Source organism: Oryx dammah, unplaced genomic scaffold (genome assembly GCF_014754425.2).
Source record: "Oryx dammah isolate SB20612 unplaced genomic scaffold, SCBI_Odam_1.1 HiC_scaffold_23, whole genome shotgun sequence".
NCBI classification, from domain to species: domain Eukaryota; kingdom Metazoa; phylum Chordata; class Mammalia; order Artiodactyla; family Bovidae; genus Oryx; species Oryx dammah.
Window position 1 is genome coordinate 53,476,662 of NW_024070207.1, and position 21,133 is coordinate 53,497,794.

The window sequence follows — 21,133 nt, forward strand, 5'->3', positions numbered from 1 at the left end:
AGCTTTTGTTCTAAGGAGCAAGTGTCTTTTAATTTCATGGCTGCAGTCACCATCTGCAGTGATTTTGGAGCCCCCCAAAATAAAGTCTGTCACTGTTTCCATTGTTTTCCCATCTATTTGTCATGAAGTGATTGGATGCCATGATCTTAGTTTTTTGAATGGTGAGTTTTAAGCCAGCTTTTCCGCTTTCCTCTTCACCTTCATCAAGAGGCCTAAGTTCCTCTTCACTTTTTGTCATAAGTGTGGTGTCATCTGCATATCTGAGGTTGTTGATATTTCTCCCAGCAATCTTGATTCCGGCTTGTGCTTCACACAGCCCAGCATTTTGCATGATGGACTCTGCATATAAATTAAATAAGCAGGGTGACAATATACAGCATTAACATAAGGCTGTAAACTTTCCCAATTTTGAACCAGTCCACTGTTCCATGTGACTCCCTAGACTGCATTTTATAAGCCCAGGTCTAGCTTGGAGCCAAGTGTCACGGTCACATACAATGCAGGGAGGACAAAATCCTTGGGAGACAGAAAGCTGGGGCATCATTCTGGCTCTTCCTCCTCCTCTTCCTTGCACTGTGAACTTGAGCAAGTTGCTCTGAACTTCCGATATTCCTAGTCCTAGTTTTGTCCATAACTCTGCTGCATTGGGAATGATGAATTTCTTGATGAGTTCTTGAAGAGCAGAAGCTAGATCCTGCTTTCTACTATGCCACCAAGAGGGCCAAGTATTAATAGCTGTGGGTGCCCTCTGCCAGCTTGTCTGAGTGCCACTGTGACTTGGATGTCCACATCTAGAGACAAACTAGCCCACTCACCATGCTCAAACCCACTGTTGCCCACTGGCTCTGTGGTGAAGGCCACGCTGGCTCTGGGTATCTGAGGTAGGGGCCCCTGGCAGGGCTGGTCCAGGTGACCACCCTGCCCAGGACAAAGGTGCTCCTGATGGCAAACTTCCCTATGGGCAGAGTCTCTTTCCCTCCCCAGTGATGCCCAGTGTGCCAGGCATTCAAGGGGAGCAGAATTTGCTGCCCCCAAATGTGCCTCTGTTAGTAAAAACCCACTGATTGAAACCGTCCACCCTGGCCAGGCACCATAGAAACTATTTGCATGAGTTATTTTATGGCAGGAGGTCCTAGGGAAGAACATAGAACTAATAAGCCATCACCAACCGGAAGAATTCAGGAAAAGTCAAAAGGAGACGCCATGTGTACAACTCCACCTCCCAGAATCCTTCTCATTAGCATCTATCTTGGCTGAGTGATGTCAGAGCCAAGCGACACCAGGAAGCACCCTGAGTCAGAGTTATTGGCCAAAAACAACCTGGAAACTGATCCCATCACCATAAAACCCAAGACTGCAAGCCACAGTTCTTCTAAGTTCCCTCACCCTCCTGCTCTCCAGGAATTCATCAAACTGAGGGGACTGCTTCCACTGCCTGGTGTCTCATCATAGAAGGTCTACAGTGTGGACCAATGGAAATTTCTCCAAGCAGGATAATGCACTTCTTTGCCACCCTTGACTTTAATCAGTGAAGGGGAACTATTGTAAAGTGGTGAAAGTTAATTTACCTATGTGCATTTATTTCATGATCAGAGTCTCCTGCTTCCTTATTTGGGGTTGCTGCAAATAAGGGGTTAACTTTACAGGTCAGATGGGCTGGTTTGCAGTTCAGCGGTGCCTGGTGATAATCTGGAGTGTGCTTCCCCCATCTCTGATTTGCACACATCGCCTTTGATGTCTCCATAGTGTGGACATGCAGCTGCCCAGCCCAGAAGCTGTGAGGCTCAAGTTCATCTCATCAGTTTATGAGCTGATGAGATGTCAAATACTTTACACTTGGAAGGTCAGTCAAGTCCCTTATACAAAACACAATCGTTACCTCTTTTGCTTGTCCCCAAGTTGCTTCATATAGCAAACTAGCAATCTTCATTAGCCTGGGATAAATGGTGACTTGCAGGTGTCTTGGGAATTTCCTCTCATGGTGGGCTGGGTGGGGAGGCAAAGTAGGATGGTGGCTCATGGATCTTCCTGAATTTAACCCCAAATTGGACCTCAACCAAACCTTCCCTTGTGGTGTCCATGAGTGTCCAGGCAAGGTAAGAAGGCTTAGGGGTGCTCTTTGCTGTGGGATTTCCAGGAAGGTAGAGGCAGAGACAGGGTGGAACCAAAACCAGCCCCGGTTGGAGCAGGCAGCAGACTGTCAGTGCCCAGTACACACACCCAGATGCCAGGGCCAACCAGGAGACCCGAGATGGGCCTTCAACACCACAGGGAAAGCCAAGAGGTGCAGCCTGACAACCGTGGGTGCCAGGGGCGTTGGGAGTGTTGGAAGAAAGAGGGAAATGGCTGCTCCAGGAGGGGTCTAAGGTGAAGAGGTCAAGTGGAGTCTAGAACTAAAGCACTTTGTTCTGTCTGGGAATCCATGCTCTCCTTTGGATGTTTGACCCCAAGATCCCCCAAGATTTCTCACGTTACTTTGGCAGAAGTTGTGGAGCTGATGGCATGGGGACTGCATGTCTGGGAGCCAGTGGCACTACCTCTGGAGCCAGCATATTTCTGGGCATCCAAATGATGTGTTCTGTTTGGGGGATGAGGGGCCACATGCCTATGTGTAGTGCTAGAGTTTTCTGAAGGAAATAAGAATGCTTTTTGCATTATGAGTGCACTTGGTTCTGAAATCCATTTTCTCCACTTTCAATATAAACTTTAACAGAAAGATGGGTCTATGCTTTCACAGGACTCCATTTCACTGAATTCTACCTGTTAAAGTGACTTTTTCAGCATAATAGAGTTTGCTGTATTTTTGACACCCTTTCTGTAGGGAGCCTGTCATACATAAGCTGCTGAAAAAGCCAGTTAATAAAACAAACATGAGCATTGCTGTCCTTCAGCTGGTACTTGGCCTTGTGGGCAGAGGGTTTCTTGTGGGGGCTGGAAGCTAGATTCTCCCGACTCCTTCTGCAGCCAGTCCCCCACTACTCTTGTCTATTCCACTGCTCCAGCCTCTTTGCTGGTCTCCGCAGGTCCAGACTGGTGCTCAGCCAGCAAAGCCCCTTGAGGCTGCACCCGCCTGTGATGCTACATTTCTATTGCATCCCACTGTTTGGAATAAAGGCTGAACCTACCACAAAGGGTCTTCCTTGACCCAGTCTTGCCACATCTCCCTGCTTCCCTATGTTAATGGTGGTAGAGGTGGGTCTTGTAGGTACCCTGGTCACAGTCACTCACAGAGCTGACCCACTGAGCACCACCTGTCACCAGGCACTCCACAGGGGCACTGGGACTATGACCATTCCTTCATCCCACTCTCCAGGGAGGGGACCTGGGGCCAGGGGCAAAGTTCTTTCCAGAAGGACAGTCCCTCTATTTGCTATTGCAATTTTGTTTCAAAGTGTGTGATGGTCTCAAAGCAATGAGTACAGAAATAAAGAACTAAAGTATAGAAGTCAGAAATCCTTGGTTCTAATCCACACTCAGCAAGTAACTCCCAGCAGGTCAGGGTAGGGAAGTACAGGGGTCAGGTTAATTCCCTTCTCGAGGCCTCTCTGTCATCATCTGTGAATTTGGAATATGGTGACAATACTTACCTATTAGGGGAGTTGTCCTCTCCTCTTCCAGGACCAGTTAGGTGAATAAGCTCTGAGACTCAGTGATTTTCTGTTTGCATTCACTTTATACTCCATGTTTGTTAATTCAGCTTCTGCCTGTGCACATAGTCCCACCTTCTCTTTTCATTGCAAATCCTTTTAATTCATCACACACTGCACAGGACCCTATAGCATCACTGGCAGGAGAACTGGCTGTCTCTCATGACTCAGCAACCTCTGGGCCACTATGGAAGGTCCATTCTCCAGGATGTATCTGATGGCCTACTCCGTGGTGGGGGGTAGTGGTGACTGCGGGGTGAGGTCTCCTGGGACAATCCGGGCACACGTATGAAGACGGCTTGCTCCCTCCCGTCCCTGAGCCCTCTGACACCATTGGCAGGAACTTGTCTAGAAGACACAGAACTTACTTGGTGAGACAGACCCAGCCTTCTTGGGGGCTTTCCAAAGCCATGCTCAAGGTGAATTGCTGCTGGGTCAGGGACTCTGGGTCAGGATCATGCCTGTTCCTATCTTGAATCCTGCTTCCTTGCTGCCCAACTGCTCTGCCATCTTCAGGGGCACTCAGCTGCCTTCTAGAACTTCTATGATCCAGGTCAGGTGGAAACTGCAGCATTGGAAGGAGGAAACTGGGGAGTGCTGGGAAGCTTTCACTGGTGGAATATACATGCTGACACAGACAGACACACACATACCTGCACATACTACACTCAAACATGCATGCACTCTTACACATTTATATGTGCACATCATCACACCCATGCACTTTCACACATGCACACATGTACATGTGCACACAGACCCACACATGCTCATGCACATAGACAGCTTTGTCCTTGCATCTCTGGTTCTTGCAGGCTGGCAGTGGCAGCCCTCCCACCTCCAGGCCACCGCCCTCTGCTGCAGCCCTCCAATCTGCAGGTGAGATGGCTATGACAGCTTCCTCTGCCTCTTGGCAAAAAACCCTGACCTTGGGATTGACTCTTCTCTGCTTTCTCTTTGATAATTTATGTTGTTCTACTTACACCATTGTGTGGGCCCCACTGGGTAAGATGCAGCACTTACTTGGATGGTTTAATATCATCCCACGGCCTCACTGGCTACTAGACCCTGTCAGTCCATCACTTCCAGTCCCCTGGAGCCTGGGTCCTGGCGGTGGCCGCAGAGAAGCCTCAGGTCACACCCCCAGACAAATGGCTGGACATGATGGCTGCTTCCCCTCACTGCTGGCCACCCAGGGAAGCCACGAAGAGGAACAACTCAGCCATTCCGAAGGCATTGTGTCACTCTCGGAAACTAATCAATGTGCCCATTTGAACCCCCAAACTCTTGGACTTTTCTTTTTCATAGCTTGGGAAAACTTTTCCGTTTCTAAGCCAAGCATTTCTCCCACAGCCATCTTTGAGAAGCATACATGATGTCGGGTTTGGGGGGCTTGTTTTAATTACTTTGTTCTAGCCTGTTTTCCAACTTCGCAGCAACCTCCCCCACTTTTCTGGAACTCTGGGGGCAATGTCACTGGGGCCTGAGTGTGAGGAGGAGGACTGTGTGTGCTGTTAGGCAAGCTAACAACCAGACAGTGGACACGCACAAGTTGCCCGGAGGGTTGGGCCGCACAGTCCAGGCACACAGAAGCTGCAAACTATAAGTCACGCCTTGGTTTTGGTTATTGTCCTTGAACATCTTAAGGTCCACTATGTCTTGGGTTTGGCATGCTGGGATCCATCATGAGAAGCCTTCTGCTATCCTCAGGTAGGGGGCTTCCCTGGTGGCTCAGACAGTAAAGAATCTGCCTGCAATGCAGGAGACCCAGGTTTGATCCCTGGATCGGAAAGATCCCCTAGAGAAGGAAATGGCAACCCACTCCAGTATTCTTGCCTGGAGAATCCCATGGACAGAGAGCCTAGAGGACTACAGTCCACAGGGTCACAAAGAGTCAGACATGACTGAGTGACCAGCACTTTTTCATCCTCGTGCAGACAGGTCACGTTTTGGGTCAGGGAGGCAACTTGTCCTGGGCTATTGGTGGATTTGAGCAGGTTGTCCAGGCACCCTGACTTGGCTTAAGTAAACACCCTGACTTCCCAGACTTGATACCATTTTTGCAGGGTGCAGTGAACAGGTGAGCCCCACTCACATACCAAGGATCCTTATAGGGCTTTCAGGGGGGTGGATCTGGGATGCCCATCACAAAGCCCTAAGCCAACCCCAGCAGCCATCTGAGAATACTGACTGCCTTACCCAGAGTGGCTCCAACTCTGGGGGCTGAGTCCGCATCATGAGGTTTTATTTTATTCTCAGGTTCCTGTGCTAGTTGCCCCTAATCACCAGCCCCATCTGTTCAGAGCCAGTGTAGGTCTTACCAGGAGTGCTGATATCAGAGGGTCTGTCTTCATCCCCTGCCTGCCTCAGCCCTCAATCCAGCTCACCAGGTACCCTGATGGATACACAGCTCTCATTTTTCCTTACTTCTTCTTCTTTTTTTTTTTAAAGCAGCAGATGGTATCAGATGTCTTTAAAAAGAGAGTATAGGAGGAGATGCTTTCGAACTGTGGTGCTAGAGAAGACTCTTGAGACACCCTTGTACTGCAAGGAGATCCAACCAGTCAATCCTAAAGGAAATCAGTCCTGAATATTCATTGGAAGGACTGATGCTGAAACTGAATCTCCAATACTTTGGCCACCTGATGCAAAGAGCCAACTGACTGGAAAAGACCCTGATGCTGGGAAAGATTAAAGGCAGGAGGAGAAGGGGGTGACAGAGGATGAGATGGTTGGATGGCATCACCGACTCAATGGACATGACTTTGAGAAAGCTCTGGGAGATGGTAAAGGACAGGGAAGCCTGGTGTGCTGCAGTCCAAACAGCAACAACAAAAACAAGGCCTAAGGGGAGGCTTGGGAGGTAGCTCTGAAGGAGATCCCAGAAATCCAACAAGGGGTTGATGCCTCAGACGGCAGCGGCCTCTGTCTCTTCTTAGGGAACCGAAAGTGTCTTTGAGTGAGGACAAAGGGCAAGAATTCAGTCTGTGGGCAGCACAAGAGGGGACCTGGGACCAAGAGAAAGATGGAGGATCTTGGTTCAAACATGGAAATTGTGGAAAATCAAAACTGGGGACACCACTATTTTTCATCATTGACTTTCCCAAAATGAGACTACAAAGCAAATTTCAATGTGATCCCTTCAGATTGAGATGCTGTGCACACATAGCAGTGAAAGCCCTGAACAGCTTGTTGACCTTCCGTGCTTGGTGACCATGGTGGATGGATGTGGCTTGAGTGAGAAATAGCCAAGCTGAGAGAGCTGCTCTGTGCAGTATCTGCCTGATGGGAAGTCCTCAGGAGGGTTCTCACTGTTCCACTGTTAGTACACTCAGTCTCCAGCCTATTGGAGGAAGATGAGTTGTCCAGGGCCTCTGAAAGTTCCAGAGAAACCAGGAGACCCATGCTTTCCACCATGCACCTAAGCACAGTGAGCCCCAGTCCTTGGAGAAAATGGCTTCTTTCAGGGACTTGAGCCCTTTTGAGTTAAGTGTGTAGTGTTGCTGAGTCCTTTGCCCATATGCTAGGATGCAAATCCCAGAGGTAGCAAGAGTGAAATGGGTTTTTTGTTTACTGCAAACAAATTTGAAAATAAATTGAAAATGGTTCTTCCAAACCATTTCACAGTGGCTGGGATACTGGTGCTTTGTTTTTTCCCTTCACCAATAACAGCACAGAGGTCTCCTCCTTGGTGAGAGTTTGATCTCCATCCAGAAGAGCATCAGCCCCAGTAATGGCTTAACTCTCACTTTCCTGTGTCTCGTGTTCTGGGTGCTTCTCGTTCTGGGAGGCAAGCTCATGAGAAACTCTCCTCAGCCTCTCGGGGGTGGGGCTGGACTGGCTCTGTCCTGCCCACTACTGACCAATTCCAGCCATTTGGTCCAGCACTGGATGCGTGCGGCCCCTCCAACAAGCTTTCAAACCAGACCAGCGAGTGTAACCTCAAGGTGGCAAAGGGAGGGCTCTGGAAGGAGGACTGATGGGACATCTTGGGTGCCATCCCAGCTGTGGCATGTCTTCACATCTAGCTAAGATGCTATGGCCCGGCAACATCTTCAGACCACAAACATCCACTTGGGCACATTCCTGGAGTGGACCCAGGTCCCAGCAGGGTCTGTGGCAGCAAAAGGCACAAGCCCCTGACTGATGTGAACATTAACTTCGGAATCTTCTCCAGAGCCAGGGAGCTCTGGCTGAAGGCAAGTCTGGGCGAGAAGCAGCTGTGGCCAAGGTGGACAGGTCTCTATCTCCCAGGTACAGATTGCAGCACAAGACTGAGAGAGACATGCTCATTTCCCCAATATCTAGTACTCTTTGCTAGTTAAACTTGACGTTGACCAGGGACTTCCCAGGTGGTGCTAGTGGTAAAGAACACATGTGCCAATGCATGAGATGCAAGAGACACAGGTTCAGTCCCTGGGTGGGGAAGATCCCCTGGAGGAGGACATGGCAACCCACTCCAGTATTCTTGCCTGGAGAATCCCATGGACAGAGGAGCCTGGCGGGCTACAGTCCATGGGGCCGCACACAGTCGGACAAGACTGAGCGCACATGCATTGACATTGACCAGAGTCTGAGCTTGAAGCATAGCCAGATGGAATCTTCTTGTCTTCAGAGTACCATAGTGGGTTCTCATCTCAGGAGCTGGTTTGGTGACTCATTTTCTATGCAGGTGCTTCTACTTTCCAGCAGGCTCCATCACAGTCTGGCCATTTTTCTAAGAAGCCACCAAGTCCCCCTGCCCAGAGCCACACACAGGCAGGATACAGCTCCCTAACACTGGGCCTATTTGAATGACCTCCGGGTAGACTCCCGCCCAGCTGGAGCCAACCCTGTTTAAAAGGACTTAGCTTATTTTTCGGGGCTTGGCTCTGATTGAACACATGTGTTTCACATGAGATTTTATTTAAATTTAAATCTCATTTGTAATGTCTCAGAGGTAAGGCTTTTCCCATCCAAGGAGATAAACAAGGTGGTTCTTAACCCCACGTAAGGAATGGAATTGAGACTTAGAGTGTTGCCGACTTGGGTAGGTTGTTTGTTGACGGTGGCTGTCTGTGGATGGTTCATTTGTTTTGTTTTAATCTATTTTCCTTAGCAGACTGGGGAAAGGTTACTTTTTTTATTTTACAATTTTTTTTAAAGAACAAATTACTTTGGCCATCATTCTGTGCCCTGTTTCCACTTGGTTGCCATGACAGCAGCTGGGATTCTTGAAGGGCCATTCAGGAACAGGGGGATCCAGAGACCAAGTGATCCCAAAGATTCCTTCCAGCTCTGATATTTCTGGACTGTATGAAGCAAAGGTGAGTAAGTGGGAGAAACTGTTTGCAAATCATATATTTGATAGGGACTTATATCTAGAATATATTTTAAAAATCAACAATAAAAAGGTAAATGAGCCAATTAAAAACAGGCAAAAAAGATCTGAATAGACATCTCTCCAAACACAATACACACGTGGCCAATGAGCACATGAAAACATGTTCCACACCGTTTGTCATTACAAAAATGCAACCGCAGATCAAAATCACAATGAGAGAATACTTCACATCTACCAGGAAGGCTATGATTTTTTAAAAGGAAAACACAAATAAGTGGTATGAGAATGTGGAGAACTGGACCCCCCCACACACATACACCACTGGTGGGAATGTGAAATGGTGCAGCCACTGTGGAAAAGAGTTTAGCAGTTCCTCTAAAAGTTAAACATACAGCTACCATATGACGCAGAAATTCTACTCCTAGGTGCATACCCCAAATAACTGCAAACCCATGGAACCAAGGGGGCCTTTCTATATCTGTGAATTATTTCTTGAGGTGACAGATATGCTGAAATCAGATAATAGTGATGACTGCACAACCTTGAGAATACATGGAAAACTGTACAATTTAAAAGGGTGAATTTTATCATATGTGAATTATATCCATTTTTTAAATTGCAATAAACAAAGTAAAACAAATCAGTTAGGGATGTGCACTGCCTATCAGAAATGCGGGTTTGGTATTAACTTTGGTGAGATCTGGAATCGGTACCATTTGGCATCTATCCTTTTCTAGCTTCTAAAGCTGCCTAACTTCATGGTTAAGAATACATGTTCTGGAGCTAAACAGTCTGTGGTTGGAATTCCAGCATCCCACTTTATGGCTGTGTGATTTGGGCATGTCACCTAACCTCTCTGAGCCACCATCACCTTTTGTGTAAAATCAGGGTAATCCCAGATACCCCGGTGTCGTTGTAAGGCTTAAATATATATAAAAACCCTTGACCCAGGACCTGCTGTATAATTAACACTTAAGAAATGGTCACCTCCAGATCACTGGATTCTGGGAGTGGGATACTACAGCAGGCAGTAAACCAGAGCCCTTCATTTAGGGGGTTCTGGTCCTTTCTCTGTCACTTACTTGCTTTGACCTTGGGCAATCACCTCTCCTCACTGAAGATCCTGTTTCTTCATTTGTAAAAATAGATTAACTCCTCCCACTTTCCTACCTATGATCAGTCTGCCTCTGGAGCCTCTTTAATGAGGAGAAAGGGTCTGTCTGCTTTGGGGTGAGGGGGTTGCTGTTTCCACTTGCCTCAGATCGGCACCTCCTAGGCCAGCAACTGCCCTCTGTTGTAGCTCCACTCTGGTCCAGTGGAGCCAGACAGGGCCGACCTGCCCCAGAGAGGCCACTGCCCCATGGTATGGACCAGGGTCCCTGTCCTGACTCTGCCATGGAACCGTGCAGCCAGAGAGGAACCTGGGCTGCCCACTGTCTGGTGCTTTTCCAGCTTAGCCTTCAGGAGCCTGTCTCTGGCACTGCCCACGTATTTGCCGCCTCCCCAGCCTTGGATTTCTGCTGGCCAGTCTTGTTGTTTGTTTTGATCCCCAGTCTATGCTGTTGAGCCCACTTGTCCAGCTCTCATGTACAGCTCTCACCATTTCACCCGGCTCCCAACAAGCGCTGAAACCTCTACGCCACCATCAAAGAGTGCTTTCTGGCCCGAATCAAAGTGCTTTCAGAAAACAGTGGTCCCTGGCTGAAGCGAGTGTGAATGTGTGGGTTGACCTAAATGTCACTGAATTTGCCAGTCTTCCTTCTTTCCTACAAGCTGATCCAAGTGGGGCTCTTGCTTTAAAATTGTTTATTGTGGTAAAATTATGTAACATAACATTTAGCATTTTAACCATTGTCCAGCCATCACCACCATCCATGTCCAGAACTCTTCATCTTGCACAACAAAATTGTCCCCATGAAACGTTAACTCCCCTTTCTCCCTCCCCTAGTCCCTGGCAATCACCATGCTAGTTTCTGTCTCTATGATTTTGGCTAATCTGGCTTAGCTGGTAAAGAATCCACCTGCAATTCAGGAGACCTGGGTTCAATCCCTGGGTTGGGAAGAAGGGAAAAGCTACCCACTCCAGTATTCTGGCCTGGAGAATTGAATGGACTGTATAGTCTATGCAGTCACAAAGAGTCAGACACAACTGAGCGAACTTTCACTTTCAAGGACCTCCTAAAAGTGAAATTATATAGTCTTTGTCCTTTTGTGACTGGCTGATTTCACTTAACCAAATGTCTTTAAGGTTCATCCATGTTATAGCAGGTGTCAGGATTTCTTTTTAAGGCTGAATAATATTCCACTGTATGGACAGAGCAGATTTTGTTTATCCATTCATCTGTCAACAGATATTTTTTCCCAGGAGGGACTCTTTTATATGAGGAGTCCAACAGTGGGAGGCCAGAGGGGTAGGCATAGGCAAGGGAAATGGCAGGAAATAAGGTGTCAGCCTACCCCAGGCCTCATCCTGTTTCCCTGCTTCTTGGTCCCCTGGCTCTGGCTGAGGAGGATGGGATGCAAAGGAACCCTTGAGAGAGAAGGATACTGTGCTGAAAAGCAAGAGGCCTCTCCCATCTCTGCCTAGCCAGGCAGCAGTAACTGATGTGAGCATCCTTCTAGGATCGTTACTGTAAGAAGGCTGCTGTCATCCTCCCTGTTCTGGAAGTGATCCCACCAACACCAGTCCTTCAACTCTTGATCTGGAATCTTGCAGGAGAGTGGCCTCCCTGCCAATCAGAAAGCAACTTTGTAGGACAGGAAGGCTTCTGTCTGTACCTGTCTACAAAAGTCTTTAATGCTTAGCATCTGCTGGGCTGATGCTGAGGCTAAAAAGATGAGAACAATCATCCCCAGGTTGGTGCATGTTAAATATATCAAAGACACTACACCATCTGAAATGAACTTTGAAAGGACCCCGTTGGCCAAATCTGAAATACCCAGTTGAAGCCAGGATCTTGATTATACACATATTTGTGGAATCACAAAACGTCCCCTCCCTTCTTGTATCCCTGTCCTTCTCTAGCACAAGACCCTGGACCCCATGTCCACATTCACAGTTGATTTAACTTATATGCTTATTTAACTTATATGCAGAGTACATAATGCGAAATGACAGTCTGGATGAAGTGCAAGCTGGAATCAAGATTACCAGGAGAAATATCAAGAACTTCAGATATACAGATGACACCGCCCTTATGGCAGAAAGTGAAGAACTCAAGAATAGCCTCTTGATGAAAGTGAAAGAGGAGAGTGAAATAGTTGGCTTAAAGCTCAACATTTAGAAAACTAAGATCATGGCATCCAGTCGCATCACTTCATGGCAAATACATGGGGAAACAGTGGAAATAGTGGCAGACCTTATTTTGGGGGGCTCCAAATTCACTGCAGATGGTGACTGCAGCCATGAAATTAAAAGACACTTGCTCCTTGGAAGAAAAGCTATGACGAACCTAGACAGCATTTTAAAAAGCAGACATTAATTTGCTGACAAAGGTCCATCTAATCAAAGCTATGGTTTTTCCTGTAGTCATGTATGGATGTGAGAGTTGGACTATAAAGAAAGCTGAGTGCCAAAGAATTGATGCTTTTGAACTGTGGTGTTGGAGAAGACTCTTTAGAGTCCCTTGGACTGCAAGGAGGTCAAACCAGTCAATCCTAAAGGATATCAGTCCTGAATATTCATTGGAAGGACTGATGCTGAAGCTGAGGCTCTGGTACTTTGGCAACCTGATGCGAAGAGTTGACTCATTTGAAAAGACCCTGATGCTGGGAAAGATTGAGGCAGGAGGAGAAGGGGATGGCAGAGGATGAGATGATTGGATGGCATCACTAACTCGATGGACATGAGTTTGAATGAACTCTGGGACTTGGTCATGGACAGGGAAGCCTGGTGTGCTGCAGTCCATCGGGTCGCAAAGAGTCGAACACGACTGAGTGACTAAACTGAACTAAACTGAACTGAAGCACTGGCTGATTACTCCCCAACTAAAGGAGGCTGCTGTCAGGGGATCTGTCCCCTGTCCTAGGGCCCCCTTCCCTGGATTCCAGACAGATGGGGAAGTGATGGCCCAAAGGTCCCAGAGGTACTGCCCATGTTTCACATTATACCCCCTTGGGGAATTTCAGTTGGTCTGGGAAGCCTTTCCACCATGGAACGTGAAAGGCACGAGCATTCTGCTTGATGGGCCCAACTCTAGACACAAGCTGCTGACTTTCTGAGGAAACTGTCCATGCAGAGAGCTCGCTCAGCTCTCAGAGCACCCACCTGTGGCTCTTCAAGTAAATCACACTTGAAGAAGAGGGTTTAAGACACAGACTTGACCAGTTGAGACTGGGTCGGGCCTCTGGGTAAAAAAAAAAAAAAATGCTGCTCTTCTTTAGAGCTAAGGTTTGATGGACATGCCCATCTGCTGCTCCCAGGGCTCACCATCCAGAGGGCTCGGGCTCCTCCAAAGAAGGACTAGAAGGGCTTGGGGCCAGGTCTTGGAACATGCTGTATAAGGAGTAGGGCCATGGAATTCAGTGACATTTCCAGAGATCTTCCCGCATGTCCAGCACCAAAATGGAATTGTGGGATGCAAGTTCACTATGATAACTTGGGTGGAGTTTGGGAAATAGACTGGGGGTGGTGGCAGGGGGGATGAGGAGGGAGGCCAGTACCCAGGGCTATAACTGGCCAGAGACTCTGAAGAGGGCCCCAACCAACCCAAAGAAGGGGTCAAGAGGCCAGGAGATTTGATTCCTCTGAGGCCAGCCTCATTTATTTTTCCTGGCCTGATGCCAGCCCAGGGACAGGGAGGGGTAGTGTGACTGTGGCCTCACCTCTTCTCTTCCCACCTCTTGTCTAGGATCCTTTCTTTCAGAGCCTGAGAGGGGAAGGCATTCGACAGCAAGTCTGCCACGTGGCATCCCCTGACCACTCTCCAGAGAGGTTGTGGGGTGAGGGAAGAGGAAACACAATTGTAATGGCTCCACAGAGTCTTTTAAGAAATTTTTAAAAACTTTTGAGAAGTGCTTCCCCGATGGCTCAGCAGGTAAAAATCTGCCTGCAATGCAGGAAACACAGGAGACTCAAGTTTGATCCCTGGCTAGGGAAGGTCCCCTGGGGTAGGAAATGCAACCCACTCTAGTATCCTATGGACAGACAAACCTAGCAGGCTACAGACCAGGGGGTCGCAAAGAGGCAGACATGACTGAGCACAGCATTAACATTAGCTTTGAGAAATGCTGGGGAAGGAGCTAGTGGTTCAATGGGCCAGGCAGGTAAATGCGTGTGTGTGTGTTATCATTCAGTCATGAGACCCTATGGACTGTAGCCCACCAGGCTTCTCCATCCATGGAATTCTCCAGGGAAGAATACTGGAGTGGGTAGCCATTTCCTTCTTCAGGGGATCTTCCTGATGCAGGGATCGAACCTGGGTCCCTGCATTGCAGGCAGATCCTTTACCATCTGAGCCACCAGGAAGGCTTAGGCAGGTAAGGATATCCCTGAAAGGAGTTAAAAACACCCTGTTAGGTGAAAATGTAAATACAAGCTTCTGCCTGAGTAAAGCACTCAATGAAATGAATAATTTAGCCTAGCCATGCCTTTTGTTTTGCTCCTAAGTGGGAAGACCCTGTCAGCTTTTCACCAATGACCCCCAGTGACTTCCTCTAAGGCCAGGACATGCCCCAAATGGTGCACTCAACCCCTACCCGAGCTTACTACATTCCCAATTAACACTTTTCAACATGAAATTTAGGCTGTCTTTTTCCCCCTTCTTCCTAATGAGGTTTCTTCTTCCTGACTGCCTTGCTACAACTCTTGATGCCGTCTGAGTGTGTTCATATGGTGCTCGAGTGCGTTATCTGACCTTGATTGGTGTTTGGGGAGCCGGTTAAATAGATTACATGGGGGTTACCTTGGCAACTGTCTTCGCTGATTTAGCAATGCGGTTCATTCTTGGACACAGGACTCTCGGCAGCTCTGTGATCCCACTGCTGTGCGTTAATCATTAACACCAAGTTGGACATCGCCTCTGCCAAACAGCAGCCAGGAGGAGGCTGGGGAAGGGCTGGACAGTCTTTTTAGCTACAACTGAGATGGTCACCCTTGGGAGCCCTAAATATGATGCCACAGGGTGGCCAGGAACCATCCAGGGATCTGTGTGTCCCTTGGCCCACAGTCCTCAAGGGGGTTGAGAAAGATCACATGGTTTGGTCCATTGGGCCATAGATGGGCTTGTTAATGGAGATGCTGCCCACACAAACTTCCTCTCGAAGCTGTCAGGGCAGCTGTGCTGGTGGCAATCTGTGGGCAGTTGGCCCCTCTACTGGCCCCAGAGACAGCAGGGACACAGAGACAGGCTCTGTGGTGTGCAGGCTCTGGTGCCAATCTGCCACCTCATTCATCGTGTGACTTTGGGCAAGTCTCACTGCCTCCCTCCTAGCACTGGTGAGGACACAGAGAGCACCTGGCATGCAACCAATGCTAGTGATGATTATTACCTGGCTCCGTGGCTAGCAGAGTGGGTGCCTAGTCATTGTATGTTGAAATCATTTTAATTATTTAAACTGAAGCCAAAACTCACTGTGTGCCAAAATAATTATCTATTTGATGGGTGCGGCTGAGGTCTGAGTGGCTAACTGGTCTAGGCCACACAGCAGGTAAGAGACAGAGCAAGGATCAGAACTCAGTCCAGACTGATTGCCATCTTGGGCTCTGGACTGGTGTCTGCCTGAGAGCAGACAGGTGGCAGGGCCAGAGGTACCCACTGCTCCCCTGTCATGTGGGTCAGGGAAGTGGCTTCTCCCTGAGCTGGTGGTTTGAGGCTGGGGCAGAAAGCAACCAGAGAATTAGCCCACCAGGCCCATAGCCTATTTAAGCTGATAAACGTCAGATGACAATGGACCACACCACAAAGCCAGCTCACTGGCTCTAGGGGACCACTGCTTGTCTACTAAGCAGAGACAGGAAAGCAAGAGGATTCTGTCTAAAAAACTAAGAAATCTACACACCCATGAAGCACTTCCTGGTTTGCAAAGCATGTTCATGTCCACCTTTTCCTTAGCTGATGTAACAACCTGGGGTGGAAATGGAGCAGAGAATCGTTTTTCTATTTCATTGCTGAAGAAGCCAAGGGCAAGAGAAGTTACCTCCTCGACTCTGGACTTCCTATACATGCATTCATGTTTCATTCTGAAGAGCTGATGCCTCAGTATTTTGTGGAGCTGAAAACAGGCCTCAAGGAGGACAAAGAGCCAAACAAGTAGTCCTTCAAGTTTTGGAGTTTGTGACTATCCAAGCTGGGATCACCCTTGGAGTTCCTATCTAAGCCCCCAAGTTCTCTTCTTTGTTTACTGGTTTTCCAATCCATGTGGAACAGGAAAAGAGTATGAGTTATATTTTTATTTATTTATTTGGGGGTCAGCACTCATGTGTGAACCTTGTGTGTGTATGTTAGCTGCTCAGTAGTGTCCAACTCTTTGTGACCCCATGGACTATTAGACTATAGTCTGCCAAGCTCCTCTGTCCATGGGATTCTCCAGGCAAGAATACTGGAGCGGGTGCCCCAGGGACACCCAACTAGTTATGTTGATTTACTGCTGAGATCAAATAACCCAAAGAGAATTTCCACTCCCACCACTTGCCACACCAAGTCTTAAAGTATGAGTTGGAGCAAAGGGGGGCAGTGTGACAAGGGATGTCATTTCACCTCCACAGTATTCTTTTGCATATTATAGAAACATTTGTCTTGGTCTTTTAACCTTGCTTAGATCATAATGGAAAAGGAGAAACAGTTTAGCACCAATCCCAAGGAGGAAGATTCAAGGATATGACAATTCCAAGCAGCAAAAGGCATCATTTAAGGAGACAGAGCTCCGCTAAAATAGGTAGATTATTCACCATATATCATCTCATTTGGATCAAAAAGTAAAATGAACTGGGGGGTTGAAGGCTTTGGGAGTTAAAGGAGTTACAGAGGAGACAGTTTCTGCTGTTCACCCTTAAATAAATAGCTGCTGTTCTTACTTGTTAAAAAGTAAAATTTCCAGATCTAAATGTCAGAGAATTCTAGGAAAAATTGCAAAACCATTACTTCATAAACATCTAATTGTGCTATTACTGCTAAATGTGATGACATTCTATAAATATCACAGTTCAGGCCTCATAGTCTATAAATAGACCCAGTTAATCACTGGAAATACATTTTATTTTTTGAATTATAATGGAGTCAATTACAGCCTCCATTTTCCAATGGCAGAGTCCACTCCCAGTTTTGGCGGTATCTTTCCCTTTTCTTGGGCTCCTCTGTGAGATATAATACTCTCCAGTGACTATTAGGACAAGTACGGTGGGAGGAGGGGCTCAGTTCCAAAGACCAGAGCCCCAACCTAGAACCTCGAGAAGTGTTTAGACTATGCTGCTGAGGCCTGTTGCCCAGCACTGGGATAGGCGGGTGTTGGCACGGCTGAGTGCCCTGCTCAGGGTGCCATTGTTAGCTGTGTGTGGACAGCTGATTAGATAAGCATGGGATGCTGTGGACTCAGAAGTGGATGGGAAGGCAATCTGGAATGCCTTCTATTCAGTGCCACGCAGGCTGGAGGGCTGACTCAGGCAGTGGCTCCCAAGCCATTGCCCGAGGGCTTGGGTCCTCAATGTGTGGTTGATGCTATCCCAGAATCCCCTGCTATAAACACCTCACTAGGCCACAGACTTGGCTATTTTGTAGCTCCAACCATGGCCCTACTTACACAGCAAAGACCAACACATGGCTCACCAGAGGAGAGCATGGATTCTCTCCTTCCCTTGAAATATACACATCAACACACACACATGTGCCATAATGCAGGCAGATCAAGAAGCTGGACACCTATGGGGATCTCGGGAATTCTGTGGCCAAGGAAAGTTATCAGTCACTTGTTTTCTGAGCCTCAGTTTCCCCATTTGTAAAACTGGAGGGCAGTAGGTCTGCAGCGAGACAAAGGAGTAACTGAGAAAGGAGATTTTCATTCCTTGGGCCATGACCTTGGGCAAGTTTTATTGGCTTTCTTGGGCTCAGTTTCTCCAACCAGGTTGGAGAAAGGAAGATGGAGGATAAAGGGGAGATTGGACAATGTACTGTATTGATAAACTACAAATACTGAGATAAAGTAAAGAATTAGAAGGAAAGGAAGAAGGCAACCTGATCATTCCAAGTGATAACATAATTTGAGGACTAAACATAAAATTATGTCAGGAGTTTACTGGCAGCCAGAGTGAAAAAATAAAACACAAAGAGAATTCCAGAACTTTCATTATCAGAAAAAAAGAAAGCATTTTTTTTTTCTCTTCAATGGAGCGTCTTTTTCCCCAATAGCCCCAAGGTCAGAAGGAAAAGAATTTTTTTTAAACCTGGTATTTAGAGTAAAGATACTGAATGGAACGCTAGTCAAATGTTTCATAACAAATTCAGATGACATTCAGGATGCTGCTTCAAAGACTTAGATTTTGCCCAGCTGAGGGCTTAGGATTCAAGCGTAGCTTCATGGGTACAGTCCCAGTGGTGGCAGAGCTGGTGGACCCCCCAGGCTTTTTGATGTGGGGTCAACTGTGTTGAGATATGACTGTCTTTGTAAGGTGCACCGAAGTAGGGTCACTATTTTCCTTTGACAAATGAATCCCCTTTCCTTTGGGTTGGTAATTTGAAATGATTTGTTTCAATGGCTGGAGTCAGTTTACATTCAAAGGGGGCAGCACCCACCTAAGTCCTATGGGCTGAGAGGGGAAGGAGACATGGGGTCACGTCTCAAAGGGCTGTGCTCAAGGGGACAGAGAAGACTTCTCCCATGGAGCTGCCATGTGGTTTCTCAGCGTTACCAGCTTCTCACTACCCAATGCTGACCAAAGTCAGAGGGAAGAAGAAAGGCTACCAAGGTGTCAACAGTTCTCAGGACTCCACCCACATGAGGGTGAGTAAGGACTCAGCAGAGGCTCCCACCTCAGCATGAACAGCAACTGGGTGTCCACATGGCTTCACTTGTGCACCTTCGGGGCTAGCTCCATCCTGCAGGCCATGAGAGTCAGTTTCTTCCACAGGACACTCAGAGGGCCTGAGAAGTCCAGCCTTCAGGGATCTGAATTTCATGTGTATCAATGCAGTCCCAAGCTCATTGGGTTGGGAGGTGTGGTGGGAACATCAGGGCATCAGTTTTCAGTCGAATGGGGTAGACAGCCATGAGAGTGGATCATCCCACCAAGGTAGTAGGCAACAGAGAAGAATCTTAAAGCAAAAGACTGGGAATCCAATGACAAGCAAGGCTTAGTGGCCCATGAGGGCCAAGTTGGTGCAGAGCCAGATCATGCAAGGCCTTGCAGGCCATTTTAAGGGACTTGAAAGTTACCTTGAGGACAATGGGAACCCAAGGAAAGGTTTGGAGCAGACAAAGGCCAGAGAGAGTTCAAAGCTGAGGTCAAGGAACCCACCAAAATCACCCAGCTAGTCAGGACAGGGGAAGGGATGGTGGGGCCAGGACTCACCTCCATGTCATCAGATGCCCCATCTGGGTCTCCAGGCCACTTTGCCCTGACAGTCAGTGTCAGCCCCTTCCTCACTGGATATGCCAGTGCTGGTGAACTCAGAAACATTGGGCAGAAATTTTTCAGAAGCTATGTAGAAAATAAACAGTCTTAAAGGCAAGGAGTGAGGCACACCTATTACTGACAGTGGCCTCTCTCCTGGTCCCCCACCCCCTGGCTTCCCACCCCCAGTCTGCCCACTCCTCCATGCCTCGCTCATGGAGGGTGATGCTGAGGCTGAGGATCTGTTTACTCTCATCTGACCTGATGTGCTTTTCAGTCAGAAAATATGAGTGTCCCCGGAGGCCCAGCTGGCTCTTTGTTCTCTTTGTTTGGAAATTAGTTTAGAGATATCAGCTAGCAGATTAAAAAGCACATATCAGGTCTCCTAAAATCTCTTCTCTTCCAGATTTCATTTCTGCTCCTTCAGGAAATTTCGGCCATTCTTTTAGAATGATGGATTTTCTTCCTGTTCAACTCTGGGAGAAGATGGTTCTTCTTACAGATGCGTCTGGTGAGACTCTGTGCTGGGGGGCACTGAGAGGCTGTGGCAGGACTCACCTTGCCTTCCAGGTCTGGGACCCCACAGGCCTTATCTCTGAGGGGCCACAGCCCCTCCCGGCCCCCATCTCCCATCTCACTTTGCTCTGCTTCTCTGTCACCTCCCATCTTCCCAAGCAGTACCTACCCCTACCAGTCCTCCAAGTCTCAGTGTTTTACCCTGGAGGATCTGGGAGGAATCTGTCCAGATTCCCAGATTCTGCTGGGTTCACCATCCACAGTGCCTGAAGTGGGAAAGGATGGGCAGGAAGCAGGCTGCTTGTTGATGACTTTGAGCAACCTTACTTCATGGTGGCCCTGGCACACACTGGAGTGTCCCCCCGGGCTGATTTTCTGGGAATGGTGGTAGAATAAGGCCTTGCTGACTACAGCTGTTTCTCCCATTAGCCTCTCTTGCTACCAAGCACCTTCACTGAGGTATGGAGTTCATAGTGGAAGGACGTCAATGCCTTAGAATTTTCGGTCCTTTGTGAGAACCATAGGCAAAGGGCACAATGATTGACCAAGTAAGATGCTGAGCTGTGATTCACACCGAGATCTGTCTGGTAGCCCAAAACAGGACCTGTTCCATAACTGGGCACCTGTGACCACTGCCCATGTGCCAGGGTCTGTCTGAACACTGGGTTTGCCTTCTGAACACTCAGCGGTGAGGAGCTTCCTTGTGCTGAGGAACAGAAAGGAGCTGCAGGCGAGGTTCCCTCCAGGACCAAAGGCAGGAATCACCCAGGAGACCAGCAAGTATGGCATCGAACAGCTCAGGAGGCAGCGGGGAGAACGGGTGCCCCAGGTGGTAAGTGCACCAAGGAGGGCATCGCTGGGCACTGGTTGTCTCTTCCAGTTGGAGGAGAGAAGAGCAGAAGCTGGGAGTCTTGAGGGCCAGAGAGGCGAGGCGCCCAGTGGAGAGCCAGTCAGAGATGGGTGGGAAATCCTGTTGGGTGGGCATGGAAGACCCAATTAAGGGGCTCAGTTTCACCCAGTCCCCTCCTTCCTTCCCACTGAGGAGCTTAGCTTCCTTGTCTGTGGAGTAGGGCTGGAAACCCTGCCTGGCAGCCTGTGGGGAGG